This window comes from Xenopus tropicalis, chromosome 2 (assembly GCF_000004195.4).
Source record: "Xenopus tropicalis strain Nigerian chromosome 2, UCB_Xtro_10.0, whole genome shotgun sequence".
NCBI classification, from domain to species: Eukaryota; Metazoa; Chordata; class Amphibia; order Anura; family Pipidae; genus Xenopus; species Xenopus tropicalis.
This window is the reverse complement of record NC_030678.2, coordinates 144,094,941-144,120,911: the sequence shown is the minus strand read 5'-3', so window position 1 is coordinate 144,120,911 and position 25,971 is coordinate 144,094,941. Positions and strand designations below refer to the sequence as shown.

The 25,971-nt window shown below is 40.1% G+C and overlaps 1 protein-coding gene across 2 annotated transcripts in view; it reads right to left on the bottom strand.

Annotated features, from left to right (window-relative positions):
* The window catches only part of hdac7 (histone deacetylase 7), a 189,916-nt gene that overhangs the window by 136,981 nt on the left and 26,964 nt on the right, over positions 1-25,971 (bottom strand). For both annotated transcript variants that reach the window (XM_004911916.4, XM_004911917.4), the window contains exon 2: positions 3,110-3,217. The gene's annotated coding sequence lies outside the window, so the exon portion shown is untranslated. The remainder of the gene's footprint in view (positions 1-3,109; positions 3,218-25,971) is intronic.

Sequence of the window (25,971 nt, the reverse complement as noted above, 5' to 3'; positions counted from 1 at the left end):
AACAAAAATAAAAGTGAGAATACTGAGTGATAATCAATGCCTTCCCAAAAATGTTCCCCCTTAAAGCCAACCAATTGAACAGGGTCAAAGTTTCCTGATTCTAAGGCCTGGTTGTCATAGAAACAGGAAGTTGACGGGAAATGGCTGCTTCCTGCTTGCACAGGAAGTGCCCCTCTGTCGCGCCTGCCATCTGAAAACAAACAAAACTGGTTTAAACAGACGGACCCCACAGCAGTGTGAAACACAAAAGAGTTTTTTGGGAGGGAGGGGAGGAGGAGTGCTAGGCTCTATGAACCTTCTGAGGGATAAAGGAGCTCGATAAGAGATGAAAAATGTTGACTTTTTTTTGAAAGGGAAATGGTTAGTAGTATGAAATGGAATAAAAACATAGTCATCTCTTTAACTTTGTCCTTCCTGATTTATTTTCTGCTAGCGGCCATTCCATATCTGCTCGTCTTAAACATATTACTCATTAATAGCTTTTGCAGGAACTAAACACTCCTCTGTCAACAAGCATTTACTTCTATGATCGACCTATATAAATAAGCCCTGTACTCCATGATGGCATAGGAACCTGCTGCAGAGACTACCATTCACTTAAAATACATGCCTTTTTTGTCAGATATAAATAGCTATTCTCTGGCCCCGAGAGGCTCATAATGTACACAATGCAGTCAAACCAGATTCTGTTCAAGACAAAATGACTGGAAAATTGACAGACAGTTTAAAAATCGATTCATTTCCTTGGTTCAACAGAATAGCACTTAATTATCTTCAGAACTTAAAATGCTTGTGTTCTACTTTTACATAATACATACACAAATCTGACATACGATAGATTTGCTAGGAGAACGCCAGAAGGAAACCTTAAGGCTTATTTACGACATGGAAAGCAGCGTGCAAAGTGTAGAACATGGGCACTGTCTGCCATTTTTTTGCACTTTGCTTCTTGCCTTCCAGCCTAAATGAATGCTGGAGAAGAACAAAGAACTATGGCTGCCCCTATAAATACCATGCTGTCTGCATTAGAGCCCCATACCTATCCCTTAACTTGCATGTCATTCAGCAGCAGGCACCACAGGCTGGGACTTTCCACCTGGTCTATTGAAAGAGGTAAGGACAGGGCTGGCCAGTGGCTGATGACACTGTACTTTGCACTTTACCGGGCAATTTTTCTGTTTTCTGGCTGATCACTGGGGTTTTCGATTCTGCCATGTGGATGGCCAAATTTCAAAGTCTCACAAGCTGAGGAAGTATGAAAACTGCAGCCCATCTCACTTCTAGATCTGCTGCCTCAGTCATTGGACCTGAGACACCATATGGAGTCAAATTAGATGGTGGTGGAATGCAGGAATGTTCATGAACAGCCTTAAGGCACCAAGTTGGACATTTTGTAATGTGAATGCTATGAAAAAATCTAATGAGCACTACATAAGATGAGACTGCAGGTAAAGTTCTCCTTCCTGCTGTGTTGTTAAAGCCTTTGGTGTATACAATTAGTAATGGTATGTGCGGATATAAAATTTTAATAAGTTATTTTGTGAAAACATATCATAAAATGCAGTTTTATCTTAATATGGTATGGTTATTGTGGCCTTTACTGAACACCAAAAGCATTCACTTAGATTGTATGATCTACAGGGCAGGGCTTTCCTTTCTCCTGTTAATTTTACTTCATTTTGACATGGTGCCATGGGAAACATGGGTTCTACAGTATTGTGTTTTCATTGATTGAACAGGTTTGAAAATATCATTTAATGATGCCCCATGCTAGTGCATGGTGTATCACAGACAGGGAAATGATGAGGACCCAGTGATCAGATGAACAGAACAACAGGAACATTCTCGCTGCTATGGTATCTGTCCATTTTGCTCATGGTATTATTAGTCTGATAGCATACTGGCTTATCCTGCCTTAAGGTGGGGTTTTGGTTTTTTTGTTTTGCTTTTTTTGGTGTAAAAACAGTAGGCAAACTTCTATTTAGAGGAATCAGAATCCAGAATCCATTTCTGCAGAATACTGGGCCATAGAGGTTCACAAACTAACAAAACATTCTCGGTAGAAAAACCTAGAGCACATTGAAAGGTTTAGAGCAGTCTTCTCTTTAACACTGCTTTGAACTGTACCTTCCACCTAGTAAATGAGTATAATCTATTCACATGTAACTCCATAGAGATCCCCAGTAGTGATATGCGAAATTATTTTCTTTTTTCGGCAAAGCAAACAGTACATATTCTGTTATCACTACTCCCAAGAGGTTGATTCCCCATATTACTAATGGTTTATTCAGGGACAAATTCTGCAGGCCTATCAAAAGGAAATGTGACGTTAAAAGCCAAAAATCCAGCATATTATCAGTAACCCAACATTAGTAATCATATGAAATAACTTTACCTTGCTTATTAAAATACTTTCTTCTCTGTAAAACCTCTTATTAGCAGATTATACAGTAGCAATTTACAGCCTGTTAAATAAATATTATAGCAAAAAACCAAACACAAACTACTTAAAATTCAGGGCAGCCATCAGAGGGGTACAGGTTCAAATGCTGTAAGGGTCCAATCACTTTTATCATTGCCAGTGTATTATTCAGTATGTTACTTGTGGGCACAAAATGTGCCATTGTACATGGCCCAAAGGGAAAACTGGGTTTCTGATGCCTGTTTTGTAGAAATATATTGAAACCAAATGTTTTAGGGGTAGATTGATCACATTTTAAGCAGGGAATTTAACATTTATAAACACATTTAGGACAGTCAGGAAAAGTCTTAACAAATTTACACAATTATCAAAGATATCTGTGTCAATGAATAGGAATAAGTTTGGCTTCCATGAAAACTACACAGATAAGGAGGTAAGAATGCAAGGCAAATAATACTGCATTGCATCAGGAGTTATGCTGTAATAATGGTACTCAGCCTAAATAAATTATCATTCATGCACTCATGAGAAAACTTCTCTCACTCTAGGTCATTACTGTACCATGGGAAGTTTGAGATAATTCATTTAATAATAATAAATGTAAATGAACCCAATGTTATGCATGCTTTAATGGTTTGATTGACATACTATTATAAAATAAACATAGACACTAGCAACAGAACTTACCGTATCCTCTGGAAATTGCATAAATTCTTTTAGAATTGTAGCCTCATATGCTCTCCAGAATGTATGGAAACTGTGTCATTCACTGCATAGGTCCAAAGGTGTGTCTGTCTGGAAAGGAAGGGGCAAAGATGGCATTATTAGATGTTACTTACTCCCCATATGTAACTTACTCCCCATAATGTAAAATACATACTTTATGTACAATGGGACAGAATGTATTATGGCACATTTTTAATATTTATAATTTTGCACTCATGTACCACTGATAGAAAATGAAATACCAAGCACATTTGTATGTTCTCAAAAGTCAGAGTTGAACTAAGGGGATGTGTCCTTTCTTTCATGGAAGGGACACTATTACTTTTGTATCCGATTATTTTACTTTAACTATTTAGAATCAATTTCATACATTTCTATATTTTTAGCCATGACTCCTATATATTACAATTGGAATCTGTATTCTGCCACGCCGCATTCAAAGGCAATTGAGCCTATACATTCTCCCTGCACTTCCATGTACTGGTACCAGTTACTAATGTGCCTGCCCAGTCTGTTCAGAGGAATGACACAAAAGTGCACTTGACGCAGGGAAAAGTCAAAGGTGGTGGTTTCCGCTGCAGGCTGCGTCAATAGCCTCAGCACACTTGTGCCTAAATAATAAATAGCAAATGTTATTTTGACACCAAGCAGCAGAAATTACACCATCCCAAACAGTAACGTAACTGGCAATCCTTGGACCCCCCTGCAAAAAAATCTTCAGAGGGACCCAGTGCAAACAGTTCCTCCTTCCTTGCCCCTTGCTTGCAACCTGCTTGTGCCACTACTCTAGTTTGCAAAGCTTAGGGATGGAAACTGGCTGGGAAGGGGGATACGATACTTGGTCCTGGCCCCCCTGACACCCGGGGCAGAGTCTGCTGAATATGTAGTTAGACCACTTATCCCAACTCAGTTTTGAGTACCATTGCATCCTATTTGCAGCAAAACACAAGGGACAATTTTACGCATTTTGATGTATCGGATGCCATTGCTCTAAATGCAACTATGTCCTTCACCAGCAATTATGTTAGAATTTTGGGGGAACAATGCAGCATTATGGGTAAAAACATGATGAATTCCATTTGAAATCGCACACACTGGACTGAAACCCCTGTTCTGTTATGGGACTGCATACTGTATTTGTCATGGTTTGCAAAAAGGGAGAATGCCAGTAGGACAAACACACGTGCTGCATTCCTCAGACAGACACATGTACAACAGTGCTGTACAAAGCTCTCCTATTCAGTTCTTACATTCAGGAAATAAGAAGCTTATTAGTTTGGTTGAGCTTTCTATTACATGGAAAATTCCTGCAGATTTCCTCTGATAAATATAAACTTATGCATACAGTAACTAAAACCTATATAATACCTCTAGTAACCTACTCTGAGCATAATATTCACTTTATTTTTCATATCTTTTTATTATAGAGGATATAACATGCTCTGAAAATACAAAATCCAAACAATGTACTTCAGTTATTCACTGCTTTAATGCACATAGCCCTTTCTGGCCCACTAGGTGGCGCCTCTGAACACTGGGAGGGATGTGCAAAGGATATCACATTTTTCTGCATTAATACAGCCAGCGATGTGGTTACATCTGTGTGCCATACGTGTGTTCTGCGAGAACAATTGAGAAATGCATGTTTTCTCACTACTGCTGAGTATAGAAATGGGTGGGCGTGAGCTGATTTTTTTCATTTTGCAGAAGTAAAAATATGATATGTAAGCAAGAAAAACCACTGAGAGCACAAGTAACAAAGAAAGAAGTAGATTAATAGCAAGCGTATTACTTTATAGATCTAAAACCTCAAGTGATTTCAAACTGATAAAGTGTTTGGATGTTCATTTCCTAACTTGCTCTCACAAAGGCAGGATCATATCATATGCTCAGGGTCATCAGTAAAGAAAATGTCATTCTTGCCATATATTTGGATAAAATATCATTTGTTTGGCTAAAGGTGTTATCTTGGACAAGTAATTTCTGGATACTGGAGTCGTGTTACTTTAATCTGATGAATGTGCAGATGAGACCCCACTTAGTGGGATAAAGAACATCCAGTCAGGCAAAGCACATTAGGGCTTATTTACATCTGCATGTCTGGTGGGCAAAGTGAAATTTAAAGAGTGGTGGCCATGTTTTTTTTCCCGCAATGCACCATTTTCCCCCAGAATTCCAGCATCATTGTGGATGCTACCTGGTGATAGTCTTGATGTAATTGTGCCATGCCTACCGCAATTGCATCCGATTCATCAAAATGGACACAACTGCGCTTTGTCACAAATTAGCTACATTTGCATTAGATAATCTCTAAGTCTGCCTGGCATCCTTTCTGGCACTCACTGGCATCATGTCTGGTGTTTGGCACATGAGTGACTCTTTTTAAACCAATTGTGCAGCAGTGAGTGACGCAGGTCATGAAGGGAACGGCCTGGTCCAGAGGTGGTGGTAGCTTCAGGGTTTCCCTGCATCAATAGGCGCTGCAGCATATTATTCAGAACGGAAGGCAGGAAGGACTGAGCGGCAGCGAGTGCAACTATAGAGGGGCAGCAATGAGTGCATTTTGATGCAAGTGCCTTTAATGCTTTTATGCAGGATCGCAGGAAAAAAGCACAAGTTGCCCACTGCATTTGGGGATGTAAATGACCCCCCTTGTCTTCAGAATTCAGTGGCCTATCCTTCAGGTGGTTTAGCCAAAGTAAAAGAAAAAGCTACTTAGCCAATTAGAGGAAAGGAATGAGACAAAATGTTTTTATAGAATATAAAAATCTAATTACTCAGAGGGCAGTTTTATACCAATACAACAATGGTTCATTTCAACCTCTTTTTCCACACTTTGAGATATTTATAAAGAACTTTGCCACCCACTCAAACCAAAGCATCACTAAAACTTTCCAATGGCTCAGACCTGGTATAATCCGGTTATTTCTAATGGAGGATGAAAAATGATAGAAGAATTCATATGTTATTCCTGGGAGATAGTTTTTCTTTACCTTTTTTAGGTTGCCTAAATGCTATTGAAGTAATGAGATTTTGATAATGTATTTCCATTATGGCATCCTAACAACTTTCTTCAAAAATAAGAAATAGGCATCAGTCTGGCAAGATGTCCTGAGGTAGTAAATGTTTCTATAGTTGATTTATGTATATATATTTATACACACAAAAAGGGGGTGCTCAGTCATCTCCTTTTTTGTTACCGAGAGTCTAATGAGGCCCTATTTGCCAATCTAAAGGTGGCCATACACTATCAGATTATCTCGTTTGGCAAAGTCACTAAATAAGCAGATCCTTCCACTGTTATGCTCACCTAAGGTGTGCAATATCTAAGTAATCCGATCATTTGGCCCTTGGGCCAAACCATCGAATTGCAATAACAGGGATGGGACCCATCAGAGTGAGGACTGCATCAATAACCCCATGCAGTCCCTGATCCGAAAGGAAAATAAATCCTGCCCCATCAACATCTGGCCATTTCTAGGGTAGGCCTGTCGCCATACAGGAGCAGATAAGCTGCCAATTTGGTCTGAAGAACCCGAATTGGCAGCGTAAATCTGCTCATGTATGGCCACCATTAGAGTAAACTCTATCCCTTTGGGTTTTATGCCAGTGCCAGTTGTGCTATAGCTTTGTCCTACCAGTATCATTTCCATCAATTTATTGCATGTATACAGGGTTAATTCTATTAAATGAATTAGCAAATGAATCTCTGTATAAAACTTGTGCTGGTGACTGACTGACTTGACCTGTGTTTCTGGCAGGAATTAAAGGAAATATCTATTATAGATGATGACATAAGATGTGTTATACATGTATGTTATACAATGGTACCATTATCTGAGCTATTTACTGCCAGGCTACAGCAGGTTATTTTTAGATGTCAGCTCTACAGATAATTGGAAAGTACATGTAGTGTTTGTTTTTTGGCCAATTATTAGTGCACTACGTTAGAAGCTGTATAAACGATCAGGTAAGTTGAGTGATTACGTTTATTAATGTTGATACATCTTAGCAACAAAAGGCAAATTATCAGTCGTTCGTCATAACCAAAGATCAGGAAGTTAAGATATTTGGCTTCTTGGCTAATGTACTGTAGGGTCATTTAGATAAACCCACTGACATAAAGTTAACCTTTAATTATTGGGTTCTGTAATTGGTCGGAAAAATTATTTTAGGGAGAAGACAATAATGCAAGATAATGGTACTCAATAAAAGTCAGTAAACATGCAGCATGCATACGCATCATTGTTTCTCTCAAGCTGGATTCATTCACTTGGTGAGTTTGGGGTTCATGACCACAAGAAACAGCACAAACTGAATTTTTTTGCACCCAAAAAAAGAATTAGTGATGGGGGAGCTGAGTTACATTTAACAAAAAAACTGTTCAGAACATCTGTACAAATGGTGTAATGGTTCATACTGAGGTAATGGTTCGAACTAAGCCAAAAAACCCGGTGGGCTCGGGCCCGATCCATGTTACTGCTTCCCCAGCCGCTGGTGTCCTCCCCTGATGCATTTACTTACACGCGCTCAAGGGAGGATGTCAGGCAAGTGGCAGGGGCCCCTGCATGGGGGTTAGGGGGGCGTGGCTGGCGGGGCACCTTGGGGGGTGCGGGGCCCCTGGGGTGGTAGCCCCGGTGGGCCCTTCACCCCCCAGTCTGACCCTGAATAGCACTTCTGATCCTCCTTCAGACTTTGGAGGTCATTTACTGAACCTGGGGGCTGGCACCCCACTGGTTTCCTGCTCTTCACAACAAGTGCCAGTTAGAATAATCCAGAACTCAGTGCAGAGAGGCAAAACAGCTCTGTCTCCTGATGCCCCCCCATTATGTACACGTGCAATTTAAGGCTGCTTAATGCAGACAGCACTTGATCCATAGGACATACTACAGGGCTTTGAGCTCTAAAAAGTAGTGCAGAAGCCTGCGGCAAGTTACACAGCGTGCAAAGTGCAAAAAGGGCTGATTGCTTCCTGCATTTTAGGTAAAATCTGTTTTTTCAGGCTTGTCTTCTGTAGATGTTTCCACCACATGAGTGAAAGATTCTCAACATGATTGGCACATAAAAAGTGCTTTTTTACAATGGTGGCCCTTCTGACGTGTAGAATCCCTGAAATTGCTTTAATATGACTCTGCATCCATTAACTTCTAGTGAGGGGGCAGAGAAGGTCAGGCACAGTCAGTTTTAGTGGCAAAGAAGGATTCCGGAAATTGATGCCAAATATCTTCTCAATGAAGATAGCTATCCCTCACTCCAGTCTCACTTCCAAGTCTTAAGCTGGCCATACACGTGGCGATCTGACGATGTTTCGTGCGACCATCGGTTACACAACTACACCCAGGTTTCGTATGATAGTATCGGTGCGTGTATGGCCAGCTTTATTTTCCATAAGAATGAAAGGTAGTTGTGTTACACTTACAAAGAACACCTGAATTATCCCTCTAGTGCAGCCATCCCTGGGAGGAAACAGCAGCCAAATCCGTTTCTATTGATAATATGTCCTCTAATCATTTTGTTTACAGAAGTGATGTCAAACCTGTGTTTCTCCAGCCGTTGCCAAACTATAATCAAGGAGATACTGTCTGATAAACATAGCAACTCAGCAACAGATGGAGGGATGTGCTGTATTGATCAAGTCATTTGCCAGCCCTATCGGGTACTTATTGATGGCCACTGTCAAGGCTGAACGTCACAGATATTTTCTTTTTTTTAACAGGGAAACAAGTATACCTCTGATTTTTCCTTCAATCTAAAATACTTGTTTTTGGTATTTACAAGATGATTTGTAGAACTAAAATTCAATCAAAATATGGATATGTATCCCTTTCTATTAACAGAATGTGTACAATTTTTACCCATGGAGTAAATGCTAATCCTAGTTATTATTTTCTGACTCGTGATGTTTTATTGAGGTTTGTAGAAGACTACAATGTATTCATAGAAGGAACAGAATAAGGGCAAGTCATCCAATGGGGACCTTGAAGAAAGACTGTAGTAGAGACATAAGTAATAATTCATATTATACAACACATAGAAGGAGTGTAGTTTGCACAGAGATGCACATCTCCAGTAGTTCCAACAGGCAGGGGGTTAGCTATTTTTTGTAGCCTCTAATAAAGGGATTCAGTTGCTCATATTGTAGAATAGGGCATTCCCATCACATCCCCTCCAGCACTGGTTAGCTTTAAGTGCCTTGCTCAGTTGGTCTGGGTTAAACTACCACCAATATAATTATTTATTTGCCTTTTTAATGACTGAGCACATGCAAGTCATTTACAGACACAAGTGGTTTCCAGCCTATGATGTTGTAATGTAAAATGCAAGTGGGTAGAGCCAGGCCCGGATTTGCGGAGAGGCCACAAAGGCCCGGGCCTAGGGCGGCAGAAGTTTAGGGGCGGCATGCCGCCCCGCCGCAAGAACATTTTTTAATTTTGCTCCCATACGGAGCAGTCGGGACCTCCCCCACTGCTCCGTATGGGAGTTAAAAAGAGCGTTCGCTCATCGCGCCTGGCGCCTTTTGGCCGCATGCGCATGGGGGGAGCTGGCGCTTTGCGCATCCGCACTGGGGGCGCGCTTGCGCATGCACAACGGGAGCGCGTTTGCGCATGGCCACATGGGGTGCGCGTTCGCGCATGCGCATGGGGGACTCCCACAGGGGCGGCCTCGGGGCGCACCAAAGAGAAATCCGGCCCTGGGTAGAGCTAGACGGCTGAATACAAAGTTACATGATTGAATTCTCTATGTCTCTCCCCAGTCTATCATGTTTCAGATAAATCAGTCTATATACCTATGGCCTGGGTTATGGTCATCTTTACCCTCTAATAGGAATTTTGCCCAAGAGTATAGGTTATAATAAACAAGGCTGAAAAAATAATAAACTTTGCTGCAAAAATAATAATGTTATCAGTGTTTAAGACCAACTTGTTCAATATTGATTACTGACGGCAGAACTTTTTATAGCCCAATGTGAAATGTTTTTTTACATATTGTAAGTTTGTATTAAGCATTGGGATTGGTTAATAGTTATGACAATGGGTCCTTTCTAGGCTTAGTTATTGTAATACTTGGAATCAGCATTTCCATGGGACAAATTTGTCTGCCGTGGCTTAATTTAAAAGGTCTATCTATCTAGAACAGGAATGATCAAGACTGATTAAGGCCTCTGAGGGATACCAGATGAAATAGATGCTTTGGCTCATGAGTTTATTATATAGTATATCATTCAGTAATGTTCCCAACTGGATGACTATTCCATTTTACTTTAGAAGATATGTCAGTCTATAAGGTTTATGGAACCTATGTTTAGAAATCTTTGTAGTAGATGATGCCTCACTGCTACCAGGAGCTTCCTGGACCAAAGTAAGTCTATTCCAATAAAGCTACAACTACTTGGAGAGTAAAATACTGAAATAGACGTACATTATTAGAACACTAAACTCTACTCATGTATTTGATACTGAATGCAGTCCAAGGCAGTGGGAGAGGCAGAGCTGGGCCAAAGGTTAAGGGCTCTTAACTTTCATCATCATCCTCTCCCCCTGGCATCACCAAACCCAGTCGTCGGTTCCTTCATAGTCCTGCTTCTATGAGTTCTTGAACAAGCAGAATATCCAAGGCTATTGTGATACTAATATCTACAGTTAGTATTAGTGGTTGTATATATAGTTTATGTATGTGAGTGTATAGCTAGGTAAGTATAGGTTGTGTGTGCTGGGTTTACTTGGAAGGGTTGAACTTGATGGATTCTGGTCTTTTTTCAGCCCTATGTAACTATGTAACTAGATGCACAGGGCTGTAGTTAGATAAGGCAGCAGGGGTATATACCTAGGATCCTAGCGCCACCCCCCAATGTTGTGCCTCAGGTATGTGCCCTTTAATGTTCTCCCCTAGTTCCTGCCCTGGGTGTAGTTGTGTAAGCAATATGTTTACAACCTCTGCTACTTGCAAAAGGATCATATAACCCATGTAGCTATTTCATACATTATGAATTTAATAGGCAAATAAAAGCACCTTTAAAATTATTTATGATTGGTTTTGTGCCAAAAATTGGTGATATTCTTTCATGACTTTAAATGAAAAGATAAATGGTTTGTAAACGAATACAATGGCTAAAAGAAACAACGGCAGACACCTCCGAGAGTTATTTCACTTGCTTTATATTCCCACTGCTGTTTGTACTTGAGACTTTTCTGGTAGCGGAAGTCAATAAACAACCTTAACTCATGTTTACATTGTATAATGATAAATCTTGAGCAGTGTCTGCCAACAAGTAATATGGAGTCCTCTGAATAAATGACTTCTTTCTAACACTGTAGTTGATGTGTTATATATGTATATATATACATATATATGTACCTGACCTCCTCTACTAACCTCTGAAATTACGGCAGCAGATTCATTTGTAGGGGAATTAATTATCATGTTCTAATTCTATGAAATGCACATTTATTTGTGTTAAAAATTTACATTTTTTCAATGTTGAACTGACATGTGCCACGGTGACTGTGATGCTAATTTCTAAAGCATGTGTTGGAAATGGGATTACTTAATTCCTAATGGAGCTAGTAACTCACCCTTGGCTTTCTAACAAGAGGTAAAATGTTTTCTAATTGTCAGGTCAGTTAAGGGAAGCATTTAAGTGAGACAGTGTACAATGCTCAAGCCCTCCAGGACAAAAAAAAAAAAACCTGAAAAGGTCAAGGCAGCGGAAAAGTAGTCACATGTGGCGAGAAAGTGCGAGTCTTCTAGTGCATTCACACTGGTCCCTTGTGAACCTAGTGCAGCTTGAAGCTGTTAGGCACATCCTGCGGGAGTGTTTTATGAGGCTAGGAGAGCAACAAGAGATAAAGACCTATATGTCACATTTTTAGCCTACAGCCATCAACACAAAAAATATTGGCAAGGAAGGAAAAAACTCAGTAGACACAGGGAACAGCTATTTAAGTCTACAGCATGGGCTTATTCATCAAACCTTTACAAAAATGCAGAAAAAAAATCTTAGGAAAAAAATCAATCACAGGGATAGTGAAACAATTACTTCTAGAAATATATAAAGAGGGAATATTATAGTAGAAGAATTTGGAATTGTTACTTCCTCAAGTTTGTGCTAAATGATATTATTATAGATACTATCTAAAGCTAAAGATCCATTAGAGGGCCACATCTGGCTTCTGGGTACCCAGCCAATGAGATCCTTGAATTAAGTGATTATTTATTCCAGTACCTCTGGGAGGAAAAGTGCTTGAATGAGTAGCAACAACAAACTCTAATTCGGAGAATAGTTTGATTCCCACGTGAGAGGATTTTGACCTTGGAGACTGTGTCTGAAAGTGTTTGTTGTAATTAATGGGGTTGTGCAGTTAGCTATCCTTAGCTCGCTGTCCCCAAAGGAATATGGATTTATATTCATCCACAGCACAGAGGTACAGCTTGATAGTAAAAATACTGTATTTCTTTTCAGAGCTACTAGATAGCACCATAGCTTTCTAGCACAATAACACCCTCTTATAAGACACTTATGGTTTAGGGAGCTTTAGGCACAAGCTGTTGTTTTCTAATTTAACCCTTGCAGAACTGTCACCCAGCATGACCATACATCACGCTAATCTTCAAGAAATAATGAAAAAACACTTAAAAGATTAACTAAGCCATTCATTTTTAAAGGAGAAGAAATTGGAATTAGACTTAAATACTGGCAAATTTTGGATATATAATATGACTGACCTCAAAACCTGGTAGAAAAATTATAACTGATGTTAGCTCAAGAGACACTTTTACTAACTGATAAATAGTGATTAGTGAATTTTTTTGGCAGGCATGGATTTGCAGCAATTGGCGAATTGTCTTGCGAAACTTCAGTGAAAATCCACTGCGGAAAAATTTGATGCGCTTCAAAAAAAGTCGCATGACAATGGGCACAGTATATATATTGCAGAACTGCACTGCTCATACATACATTGGCCTAGACCAAAGCACTAAAAAGAAAGTAAAGCAGTCTGGTCAAGTAACTCCATTAAAATCTACTCTCACAAAAGATGAATACCAGTTCTCTATAAAGACAACTATAGTGACCCAATCACTGACTTCCATAAGGACAAACTAGAGATGAAGGTGGTCAGTGATCAAATCACACCACCAGAAAATATCATAAAACTGATTTTCTGCAAAACAACATTTTATCATTGAGAGCTGTAACTGCCAAAAAGCATTATTCATCTTTAATACAGCACTTTAATACAGCCGAGACCACCCCTATTCTGCTATCTACTTTACCTTTTCCAGCTGGGAGGTGGGGGCTGCTATATGTTCCTCACTCAAAACAAAGTCATATATAACTGCAATTAATAGGCCCATGAATGGAACTATGTTCCATGAATCACCAAAGTGAAGATACAAGAGGGATCATTTACAAGTGGATCCACAGTGCATATAGAGCAATTTCAGATGTTTTTTTCTGACCATGTAGCTTGAATTTCTACAATTCTTCCACAATTTTTCCACAATTCTTTAACTCTTGTATTGGTTATTGGTTGTTTTGTATTTTCTTTTTGTATTTGTATTTTGTGTTAATGTATACAACCATTTATTATACAATGGTGCTGAATATTTTGTCACTTTATAAATACCTGTTAATATTAAGGGGAACTCCACCCAAACACAACTTAAGATTTTTGAAAAGTAAACATAATTTCAAGCAACTTTACAATAAACATCAATTAAAAAATATGCAGCCTTTTCATGATTTTTTATGTAATAATATGGTCTGGAACTATTCCTTAAGCCTGGCCCCCTGTTCTACTGCTGGTCTGGCTGGCTACTACTTTGACACTCAAAAAGAATGTAACAGTAGTCGACTGTCCTCAGCCTGCCTTCAGCCTGCATTCTCCATATCCCACAATTCCCTGCACACGTGATTTCAATAAGGAAAGGACCATGACAATGCATTGTGGGTTATGTAGTTCCTGCATGCTGTCTGTAAGCTGTGGAGAAGTTGTTACAATTTGTCACATAAGTGTTTTTGTCCCTCCTCCCTGCCAAGATTTCAAATCATGCAGAAAGAGAACTGTTTTGCAGCTGGATTTCAGCATATAAAAATGTATTCCTACTTTTTGAAGGAACAGATTACAGTAATAGGTATATTAGGGGGTTCTGTGTTGTGTGGGGCTCTTTAACAAATTTTGGGTCAGAGCCCCACAACAAATCTTAATTGCCGCAGGTGACTAATCTCCCCCGCTATGCCATCCCACCGGCAAGAATGTAAATCGCCTGTGGGATGGCATACATGTCACTATGATTTGAGAGGAAACTTCGGGCGACTTCGGGAAATCGTAGCAACGCGTATGCCATCCCAGCGGCAATTTCATTTTTGCCTGTGGGATGGCACTGCAGGGAGTTTAGTCGCCTGCGGCAACGAGGATTTGTCGCGGACGACTAATCTTCCCATCTGCCACTGTCCTTAATAGGAATAATGGAATAATAATTCCAGCATAATTTCAGCCTTGAGGGGGTGATGGGCATGATGTAAATGTGGCTTATGTGTCAAATGTGCACATTTGTGAGTGCACTGTAACCCGAGTGTGGATGGCGTCACTCTCAACAAGCCCATAGGCACATGATCCATATGAAACATAGGCTGAACTCATTCCATGTTTGGAGCAATTTGAACTTTGTACTTACATTACAGTTATAAGCAGTTTTCTTTCTTTCTCAACATACTCAAAGCTTGAATGATTTTGTTTAAAATATGAATAAATATTTTAAACTTTAGCATCCATAGTTCTAATTCTAAGACTCCAGGCGTTATGCATTCGGGCTTTGGTTACTTTGTTTACCCTTCTTAGAAATATCTGACTATGTAATAATTAATTCAAGCCTTTTGTGAAATAGCAGCTTGCTCGGATAACTTTGCTCGCTTCATAGGTAACAAATTGCCCCTCTAGGATGAAAACATGCAGTCATCAGCTCTAATAATGTTGTGTAAATCTGTTTCTAGGGGGCTCATATAGAGGGAACTGCTCATAGTGGGGCTGCACAGAGCAGCAGCAAATGTGTACATGTTGCATTGTGATTATTGTGAAGAATTAGGGATGCACCTGAATCCTGGATTCAGTGCATCCTTACAAAGAATACAGATGCTTCATATGCCTTAATGTGTTTCAAAATACATCTATAAGAAAAAAAAACAAAAAAAATAGTAGAAATGAAAACATTCATGAGGAATTGTAGCGTAGAAGGCAACGCGGCAGAGAGCAGCATCCTCTTTCACATTCACATAATTTGTGATAGCAGAGAATAGGCACACACAGCATGGGCTTGGGCCAAGAGGTACAAAGTGATCTAACATTCTCTGTTATCTGAGTGTTTTTGCAAAACACCCTCTGGTAACAGCCAGCCGGGATGCGGGCTGCGGAGGAACATTGTTTTTGGAGCTATCTCTAGGATTTCCTGTTAGGAGAGGAAGACAGATAAGCACTCAGGTCTTCTAAAAGTGCATGAAAATGAAACGATGCCCTTAGCTCGGCTATTGTTCAACAATGCTCCAGAAAGTAATGCAGCATAGACTTTAGTTTCATAAAATCCAAGGAAAATCTTATATAAGTAATTACACTTTGCATCCAAAGATTGAATCCAAGATAGTGTTTAGATTTCCCTGCAAGAACACAGGCTGTTGGCTTTGTTTATAAAATTAAATACAGAACGTTACTATTGTTTGCTCACTTGGGCACCATTTCTATATCACTAAGACCCGTAAGAGGGAGTAACCTTGATTTCACAAAGTCATTATTATCCAGCAGATAATTATAGTGGAAAAGAGTAGAATATAGTCAGAAACTCTCCACCTAATCCATGGGCAATGGTTACGCCTGAATACATGCTGCTTTTCAGAGATATTTTATTTATAAGGTTGCCAGAGAAATTGTAGTATAATAGGGAAAACTTATTTACTGTATACTGATTTATGGCCAGCACTGCCCCCAGAGTTCCAATGATAGCCAATGGTCAGGGCTGGCAGCAGATCTGCCACATATGGCAAACCCAAACCCCAGGGCAGTACAGGTATGGGATCTGTTATCCAGAAACCCTTTATCCAGAAGGTTCTAATTTACAGGAAGTCCATTTAAATCAAATAATTATTTTTTTTCTTTTTCTTTGTAATAATAAAACAGTAGCTTGTACTTGATCCTTTTTTTATTAGCCTTAAGGTACAACGATCCAAATTACAGAAAAACCTTATCTCGAAAAACCTAGTTTTTTTTGGTAATAGGGCTCATACTGGTACATGGATTTAGCTTTTCTGCATATAACAGCCAACTTTGGCTTTGGGCCTGGCCTTCGGCTACTTGGAACCAGTGACTCCCACAGGGGCAGGCAAGGGAGCCTGCAGGGAAGGAGCTGGTAAGTCAGAACTAGGCATAGTCAGACAGACTGGATCAGTAACAAAAAGCAACAGGAGAACCGTGAGACAAACTCCAAGTCAGAAAGAAGCTGGGATCAAAACCAGGGAGTCGACACAAGGGACAGGACCAGGGAAGTACGAACAGGAATCATCAATAGGAATCAGAGCACCCAGGAACAAGCAAGCTTGGCATTTAATGGGCAGTGGATGGGTGCAGAGCAGGGGGTTATATACCCAGACTGATGGGTAACACTGAGCTCCTGTGGCCAAAATAACAGCAGCTGGAACAAGCTGTGCCCACTTGAAAAGGCAGTGAACCAGGGCCTAGCTGTCAGCTCATACAGAGCAGGTTAGAATCCAGTCAGGATATTACAAGAACAGTTGAGCAAAGGTACCGGGTAATAGAATTTTAAACAAAATTCCATGAATTTGGAAACTCATGGAATTTCACAGGAATGACTGACTGAATTTTTACTAGTTTCAAATTTTTACTAAATTATGTCAGTAAACACTTGTCATTGTTGATATATCAACAGTCAACTGCATTTGCCTGAAACCTATTTATGGCAAGGGTCCCAAATGTAAATTAAGTATATTTCCCATGTTGCCTACTGTATGTTGGTATTGGTGTTCAATACTGTATGAGAATATTCTGGCACTTTATAAATACTGGGAAAAGTTTTAATTATAGTTCAAACAGATTATGCTTCCCTAGTATTTGCGTAACAGGTTTTTGTTGGGCTTGGGTGAATGTCATGATATTTGATACACTTTTCTTTTCTGGCCTGTATTAAAGCTGTGAGAACTAGACTGGATCTAGGCCAAAAATGCTATTTAGCGGATTTGTTTAATCTGTTGCTCCTATTTGCATTTATCTCCACACCACAGGGGGCATGTATGCACCAGAATGCAGTCTGCAAAGTGCAAAAAAGGCTGCAATTTACCATTTTGTTGCACTTTCCACACTGGGAGGGGCTGGGGGGGGGTGGCATATAAGCTTCATTTAGAAGTACAAGTTAAGGAGCAGTCCAGGTGCAAAGTGCAACACACACTGGTGTGTTTTAGACCCCATAATATAATCATTTTCCTGTCTGCTAATGCACATATGGTATCAATGCTGTGCCAAGGGAAAGAGCGCCCAAGGCAAACTGCCCCCCACTGCACCTGCACATGTGCGCTATCTTGTGGCGGAAGAGCAGGTGGTGACCAGTGGGTGGGGAGTGACTAGAAGCCAGACTACCTGCTTAACACTAAAATTGCCTAGTGCCCCCAAGACACATGCCTTCTCTGTCTACCCCTAGTTCTGGTCCTGCATGGCATTTAGGTTGATGCTACTGCACATTACTGAGGGCAGTTGCAGGCTGACAGATTGTTATAACACTTCTGATCACTGGTAACAGGAATAAACATAAAGCAACAAGTGCAGTCCTGCTAAAATAGAAGCAAATGTTGTGTGCGCTGCCACTATTTAAAGGTACTTGCATGCAAACACACTCCTTGGACTTCTGTATAGTTGTGCTAAGCACCACTGCATCTGTCCTTTGTTGAGTTGTGTACAAGTGCACACACTGACACTAGGGAACCCTGCAGCTACCAGCATCCTGTGGATAAACACAGGCCAAAGATCTGCCCCTCTGCCCAAATCAGTGCTCTTTGTATTTGCACTCACAACCTGTGTCAGCTTGGGTGCATCCACATGAACCACTCAGTGTCTGCTCAATGTGCCTGTACCAACACAATTTATCCACAGGCAGAGAATCTGGCACGTGTGGCATAAGCCTTAGTAATTGTGAGCAGTCCATATTCTATTCTTTGTGCTGAGTGTGTATAATTATTATTATGGAGATCTGATAACAGAGTTTGGATAAGCCCGGTTTTGTCTGCCATATGGGGGCTGCTGAATGACCACAATTTCCTTGTTCAGCCAGCTGGGCAAATATGATCAGCAATACATTCATATGTCGCTCACACACAAACTGAAGAGTTTCTGTATAATCTGTGATTTACAAAACATTACAAAAATCAATTTTAAGATGCTCATCTGTATTCTTTGCTACTAGACATGGCAAAACAGAAATAACTTTACCAATTAAACTTCAGTTGTAAGTTGTAGTTTCTGATTTTGGAAATGAAAATCAACGGGCAGTCTGTATACTGAACATTATCACTGGAGAAGAAACTCAGAAGATTGCTCTAAAGGAATGCCTGCTTCAGTGTTCCCCATAGGGTTGAAAACTGAAGTTGTTGAGGATGAAAGACAGGCCCAGTTAGGTGTGGGAGAAATGGGGGAGAAAGGAGGAGGCAATGCTGAGGTACAGATGTCTGTATGGTCATTCAGTCCCCAGGGTTTGCACTGTAGTACTACACTCCTATTCCATAGAAATCTTCTAACAGGAAGAAACAGAACAGCATGTGATAGTTCTGCTGTCTTGGCCCAAAATGAGTGCTACAATATGGCGCATGATACAGTATGATATCATTTTAAATACACGGACCCTAGTCCCAGTGGTACGCAGGATAATCACCAAAGAGAACTGAAAGATTCATATTTATTTCAATAACAAGTTTACAAATGTTAAGGGTTTGTTCACCTTTAAGTTAATGTTTAATATGTTATAGAGTGCCCTATTCCTAGCAACTTTGCAAATGATTTTCATTATTTATTTTTTCTTTGACTTATTTGCCTGCCTGTTTCCAGCTTTCAAATGGGGGTCACTGACCCCGGCAACCAAAAACGATTGCTCTGTGAGATTGCGGGGATATGAACACATATAATTTGAGGCGAGACCAGTGGGTTGTGGGTAGAGGTCAGCCACAGCTTTATTATTGGGGGGGGTGCTTCTACCCAGCGCAGGAGCTACGAGCTGCAGGCCCAGCTGGGGGAGGGGGATGGCGAGGGGCACCCATAGGCACCGCTCCCCTCCTGCACCCACAGAGGCTACAATTTTTGTGTTATTGATACTTTGTATTCATAATCTGTCTATGCAGGTCCTTTTCTATTCATATTTCATTCTTTTGTTCAACCCACTGCCTAGCTGCTATGGTAGATAAGTTCTAGTAACCAGACAGCGGCTAAATACCAAACTGGAGAGCTGCTAAACAAAAAGCTCAATAACTGAAAAACCCATGAAGAAAACAAAAAATGAAGACCAGTTGGAATTCATCTGAAAATATCAATGTCTACATCATACTGAAAGTTTATTTAATGGTGAACTACCCCAGTTTAAATATACTGAAAATATTTTCTATATTGTACTCTCTTTAAATAGGTAAATTGTTTTATTACATAATAATAATAATAATAATAAAGGAGCTCTGTCATCAAAAAATGTTTGTGAACAAGAGTAATACTTATGCTAGTATAGATTTTCCACCCTATACAGGCTATATAAACATCTGGTGTAATAATTAGCTCTACTTTTAAAAATGTTATTTATAGCACTTTTTTACAGGCTGTATCCCTAGTGTTGTTAGACAATACCCATTGGGACACACCCAGTCTGGATTCTTGAAAGGGGACACTAACACACCAGGGTAGTTATAGAAGATAGGTCTAGCCACCTATCCCAACCAATCAGCAGGTTGCACATATTAATTACCTATTTGAAAGCTAATATCTGACTGGTTGCTAGGGCAAATCAGGGCAAACTTTGTACTTTTTATAACATTAGACTTTCGACTTAATTACTACTTAATATCCCCATTAAACAAATAGAAAAGGAAAATGAAAGTATAGTTTTCTCTTTAGGTAACTGTCATTTGTAGAAGATCTGATTCTGCTAATTGATAACACAACCTAGACTGGTAAATATATGTGATCAAGAAAAAGGTGCTATTAATTGAAGTGTTTGCCATGTTTAAGAGAATTACCAAGGGTACCCCACATATATCAAACCTGCAGCCTTCTGGCTGTCCTTAAACTACGACTCCCAGAACCCCCTGACAGCTAATGCTGATAACTATAGATCAAGGACAGCAGGAAGGTTGCAGGCCAGACATCTGTGAGGCAGCCTCGCCCATAGCTCCTTTCATAGTTTCTCACTCCTACATTGCGCACAGATAGAAAAATGACTGGAATCACAGTGGTATAATGAGCCAGTTTCCATGAGCTTGCCATAAGCACAACAGCCACTCAGGGAAATGGAGATTTAGGGATGTTCCAGCAAGGGCTGGGAATTATCCAGAGCAATAATAAAGAACTTTCATCTTAATGGTTTCTGTTATTTAGTGCCATGTTCAAAACTAATGTGAGATAATAACCAGCCTTGTACATTGTTATTAATGGGGCAGTAACACAAACTGTAACTTGTATGAAACAGCAGGTTGCACCATTCACTGATACACAAAATAATATTTCCACAATTGGAGGAATTCAGTGGTACCGCTTGCAGCTCTGGAGCCAGCAGGTTAACTTGGCCTTGTCGCATCCTGCTATAGAAAATTACAGCCTAAACTAAATACCGTAAAGTATACATTACTAGATCCAGGTCCGGATTGGGATTCAAAATAGGTTCTGGCATTTACATTACACAGAGGCCCAAACAGCCCATTACCAGCCCAATAAATAGTAATTGCCTATGGCATCTTAATCTCTGGAATTTGCCAGAACCCACAGATAGGCCTGACTACATCATTTCACCCAACGTGCTGTTGTACAGGACTGCACTGTCTGACAGGACTGAGATGTCAAAAAAATGAATGGTTGCCATTGGTACTACTAAGATAAGATGCTGGAAAATCGGGCCAGATTCTTCATTCAGTGGCAAAAAACACACTCAAGTAAAAGATCCACTGGCTGATGGATGTAGCAAGGAAATTGCAGGCTCTTCCAATAGGACAAGCAGTAGGGTTGATCCAAGTGATCTCTCAAGGAAAGTTACATGTTCATTTTTGGGCAGATATCGGTCAGGTAGGCCCCATACAGGGGGCAGAAAAGTCTGCCAACTCAGACTAAAGGTGGCCATACACGGCCCATTTCAGCTGCCAATATTGGTCCTTCACACCGATTAGGCAGCTTATCTGTCCGTGTATGGGCACCATCTACAGGCCTCCCCGTCCAACATCTGGCCTGAAATTGGGCAGATCTCGATCAGGCAGGTTTGAATTTTCCATTGGATCAGGGACAGCATCAATGAACCAACAGCGCCTACGCCCGGCATTTTAATTCGATCATTTAGCCCTGGGGCCAATCTAAACAGACACATTGCCATGTTCCAGCGTAGGGGTCTGTGGCCCAGGGGCGCCGGAAGGACAAATCCGGCGCTGTCTGTACATCTGTGAGTTCAGTTACAAGGCAGAAATCTGGGCTTGTGCAGCAGCTTGATGACAACATGTGACAGATTAGGCCAGCAATTGGTCTACTTTTACAGTCTTGTAGATCGCTTTTGGTGCATTCATATTAGAGTAAAGGGGTAATTTTAGGAGCAATGTAGCAAAGTTTAACTAAACTTTATACTGATATTTGCTAAGGGGTAAAAGTTAACATTTTGGGTATTTCTGGAGTATTCAACTAATTTCTCCAGGTTGAGGTTCGCAAACTACTATTATAAAGGTAGAGCATTATCTCTCCCCTTCCTAATATCCCACATACATCACGGGGGCCATTTTACTTTTTTTTTTAAGTGCTAAAAGTTGCAGAAAAAAAGTTGTGAATTTTTTGAGATTTACTATGCAACAAAATGGCTAAAATGATACAGTTTTTTGTGCAACAATTAAAAAAATGTCACGGTTTTGCTACTTTTCTGCAACTTTTTCCCACACAGACTTTCACATTTCAGACTTTTAAGTAAATGCCAGACATTCATGGAAATTGGTTTATTAAAAAAATGAGAAATGTTAGAGTTTAAGTTAATGTGCCCCTATGTCTCAAGAGAATTTTCCCACTATAGTTGTCTCAAGTGAGTTTTCCCAGAAAATTCCTTTACATTACTCTTTTAAAAGGGTACTTGTGATTTTTAGTAAATACAAGGGGCCTGATTCACTAAAGGGCGATAAAAATTATCGCACGCTTTTTCGCGTTAAAAACGCGAAATAATTTGCGCGCGATTCACCATAGTATTATCGCGTGCGAAAAATCGCCATTTTCGCATGGGTTATTTCTCGCACTAGTTTTACCGTTTTGCATTAATTTCCGCGCTGAAAAGAATACGATCGCATGATTCACTTTAACTTTTGCGCGCTAAATATCGCATCCGGCTATGCGAAAATTAATACCTACTACAGGCAGGCGAAAAATTATACAAAAGTACAGTAAATGATTTTTTGCCAATAAAATATGGACTTACAGTGTTATTTATTCAAGTATGTGTTTCCCCTAGAATGACGCAGCCGCCAGTTTGCAGCGAAATGTTCATTTTTAATACAGTAATTTTCTGCAAGTATTGGCGTGTATGGCTAACATGGCGTGCGTTCATTTGCTCGACTATTTATATTTGGCTACAAGTGATGAAATGTTTCGCCAGGCATGGATTCGCAGCGAAGTTTTGGACGTGCGTTGAATTTTTTCGCGACGGATTTTTTCATGCGTTTCGCAAAACAATCCGCCAATGGCAAAACGCATGAAAAAATTCGCCACGCACATCCAAAAATTGATACAAGTGTCAAAAAATAATAGTCACAGCAACAATTTTTTTGCCCGCACAACATTTTTGCCGTTTCGTGGATCTTTCGAAAGATTTGCTAATTTTTCACTAAAGAAACCAGAACACATTTGCTCATCACTAGTGGCTACTATTTATAAGCATCTACTATTTATATGATACCATTTATATGCTACTATTTATATGTGGCTAATATTTATATACACCATTTATATGCGGCAACAATTTTTATAAACTATTTCTATGCTACCATTCATATGCGGCGATTATTTGCGTAATTTAGCGCATGTACCGGCAAATACCGCATTGAAATAGTCTTTTCGCAAGTTAAATAACGCATGCAATATCGCGCGTAAAAAAGCGTGAGTATGCTTATAGTGAATCGTGCGAAAAATCGCCAAAATTAAGACGCGGTAAAAATTTTAGCGCACAATAAAAATAGCGCACGTTTTATCGCCCTTTAGTGAATCAGGCCCATGATGTCTTGTGAGAATATGCCTGACATGTGAGACAACCTTTGGCAGATTTAGAGGAAAAGAAAATCTTCAACGGTCGAGTTTGATTTTTTTTTCTTTCGATTCAAGTTATTTTATGCTTATGAAACTCAAATTCGAAAACCTGGATGTCTGGTATTTATTAAGTGCAAAAAACCCAAGCACTCGAATGTAAACACTGGCCATGTAAAAGCTTGCGAGTTTCCATAGAAGTCAATGGGAGCTGTCATAGGCAAAGTCAAGCTATTTTCGCAAACTTGAAGTTTTTAGAGGTCTTAAACTCCAAAAATTCTAGTTTTTTTTATTCAAATGAGTTTTCCTTATTAATAAATAAGCGACCATTCGATTTGCAAATGTATTCGATTTAGAAAAACAAACTCACAAACTCGAACACTGAAAAATAAGCCCACATGTGTTCCTTATGGTAGGGCAATTGGAAACATAAAAAGTGCCATCCACGGGATATGAGTTCCTAGGGATGACATAGCAGTGTCGGTTTTCCTTTAATCTGCTTTCCCTGGTTGGTTGCTTCCCCCAGCACCTTGCTTTTCCTGGTAGTGGACTTGAGTCTTGCACACCTAAACACACCCTACCTGCAGTGAGGTACAATGGCGTAACTATAGAGGAAGCAGACCCTAATGGGAGGCCCTGGGGACAGTGGGTATGGACAGTAGGGTCTGTGCTCTCTATAGTTAGATATACCCCCCAGCTTTTCTCTTACCTACCCCAGTGCAAGCTGGCAGTGAGCAGGGGATGGGTGGAAGGCTCAGGTGGGGGCAGTGTTGAATATAGATAAAAATATATTTTATAGAGATTGTTCAGGGGTATAGTTTCCTTTTTAATACAATATTAACTACATTACATTTTTATTATCACAGTAAAAAAGCCTCCGCAAAGAGATGACTAAGTAGTGAAGTGAGTGAGCCAGAGTTGCAGATGGGATTTAATAATGAGGATGCGATCCCACTGAGATAATATAATAGGTATAGTATATCCAAAACACCTCACTTATACACCCAGGCTCTGATCACTATTACATTCTACACTGAATAATCATCAGTCTATCTGGAAATATTTCTGGGAATGGTAATTAAATCAAATCCCACCACGCCCTTCGTCTTAGTAAGCTTACAACATCTTTTCCATAGAACAAGAGAAGGATTTAGACTCAAGTGCGTTAACCTTTTCAGTGTAGGCTGCAAGGTGATTTTCTCTAGACTCTAGGGCTATAAGGGATTAGGCATGCTAAGATCGGAGACATATAATTTTTGCACGTGGGTCAGAGGAGAGTAATTGCCCTTGATGCCATGCCTGTGTGCTGCCCTTAAGGCCCCTGTACATAAAATATAGGTTTAGTTTTATTTTTCTCTTAATTAACTAAATAACCTTGGCGTGCACTGAAGCAGAGTTAGATGAATTGGATGGTAGTTGACTAGCCGAATGGATGGAAGAGCTTTGGTGTTGCTCGCAGATGACACTTCTTATATTTATGAGAAGCTTGTGAGTCCTAGAGGAGGTATCTACGCTGGGCAGCTGACAGCTACGAGTCCATCCAGCAGTACCACTCACTCTAATACTGCTAGTTAACATTTTGGTTGGCTGAGTATTATGTTTATCTAATATTAAGACACCACTGTATTTTTATTCATAAGGTTCAACATCACATCTATAGCTCTGTAGATTCCAAATTCTACAATTGGATACACATCCCTTCTTTCATAAACCAGAATTGTAGCTTTCCTTCTGCCTGGCCTGGTTTTACTGAGTTCTGCTCTGTATTTAAATGCTTATCCATTTGTACAGGTAGAACTGGTAAAGTTCCATACACGGATGTGGAACCCACAACCCTATTCAACTCCGAGCAATGCATTAACACTTAAGGCAGGTGTAAAAGAGCTTTGTGTTGGACAGTGCTGCATTAAGCACTCACTTTATTTGCCCTGTAGTTTCCAAGCAATTGAATGCTCCAACCTGTGTATTAATCAAACCTTTTTTTTCCCCCCTGAGCCACATTCAAATGTAACAAAAATTGGAGAGCAACACAAGCATACAGAAAGGTCCTGGGGAAGGAGGGGGGCAAGTATGGGCTGTGATTGGCTATTGGTTGCCCTTATGTGGACCCGCAGCCAACAGGAGATTCTGTTTGGCATTACAAATGTTTTTATGCAACTTAAACTTACATCCAAGGCAGGAATTTAAAAAAAAGCATTGCATTGAGGCCACTGGGAGCAACATCCAAGGGGTTGGGGAGCAACATGTTGCTTGTGAGCCACTGGTTCGGGATCAATGATCAAAACTATTTTAAAATCTACTGACTGCACCACTCCTACTCCC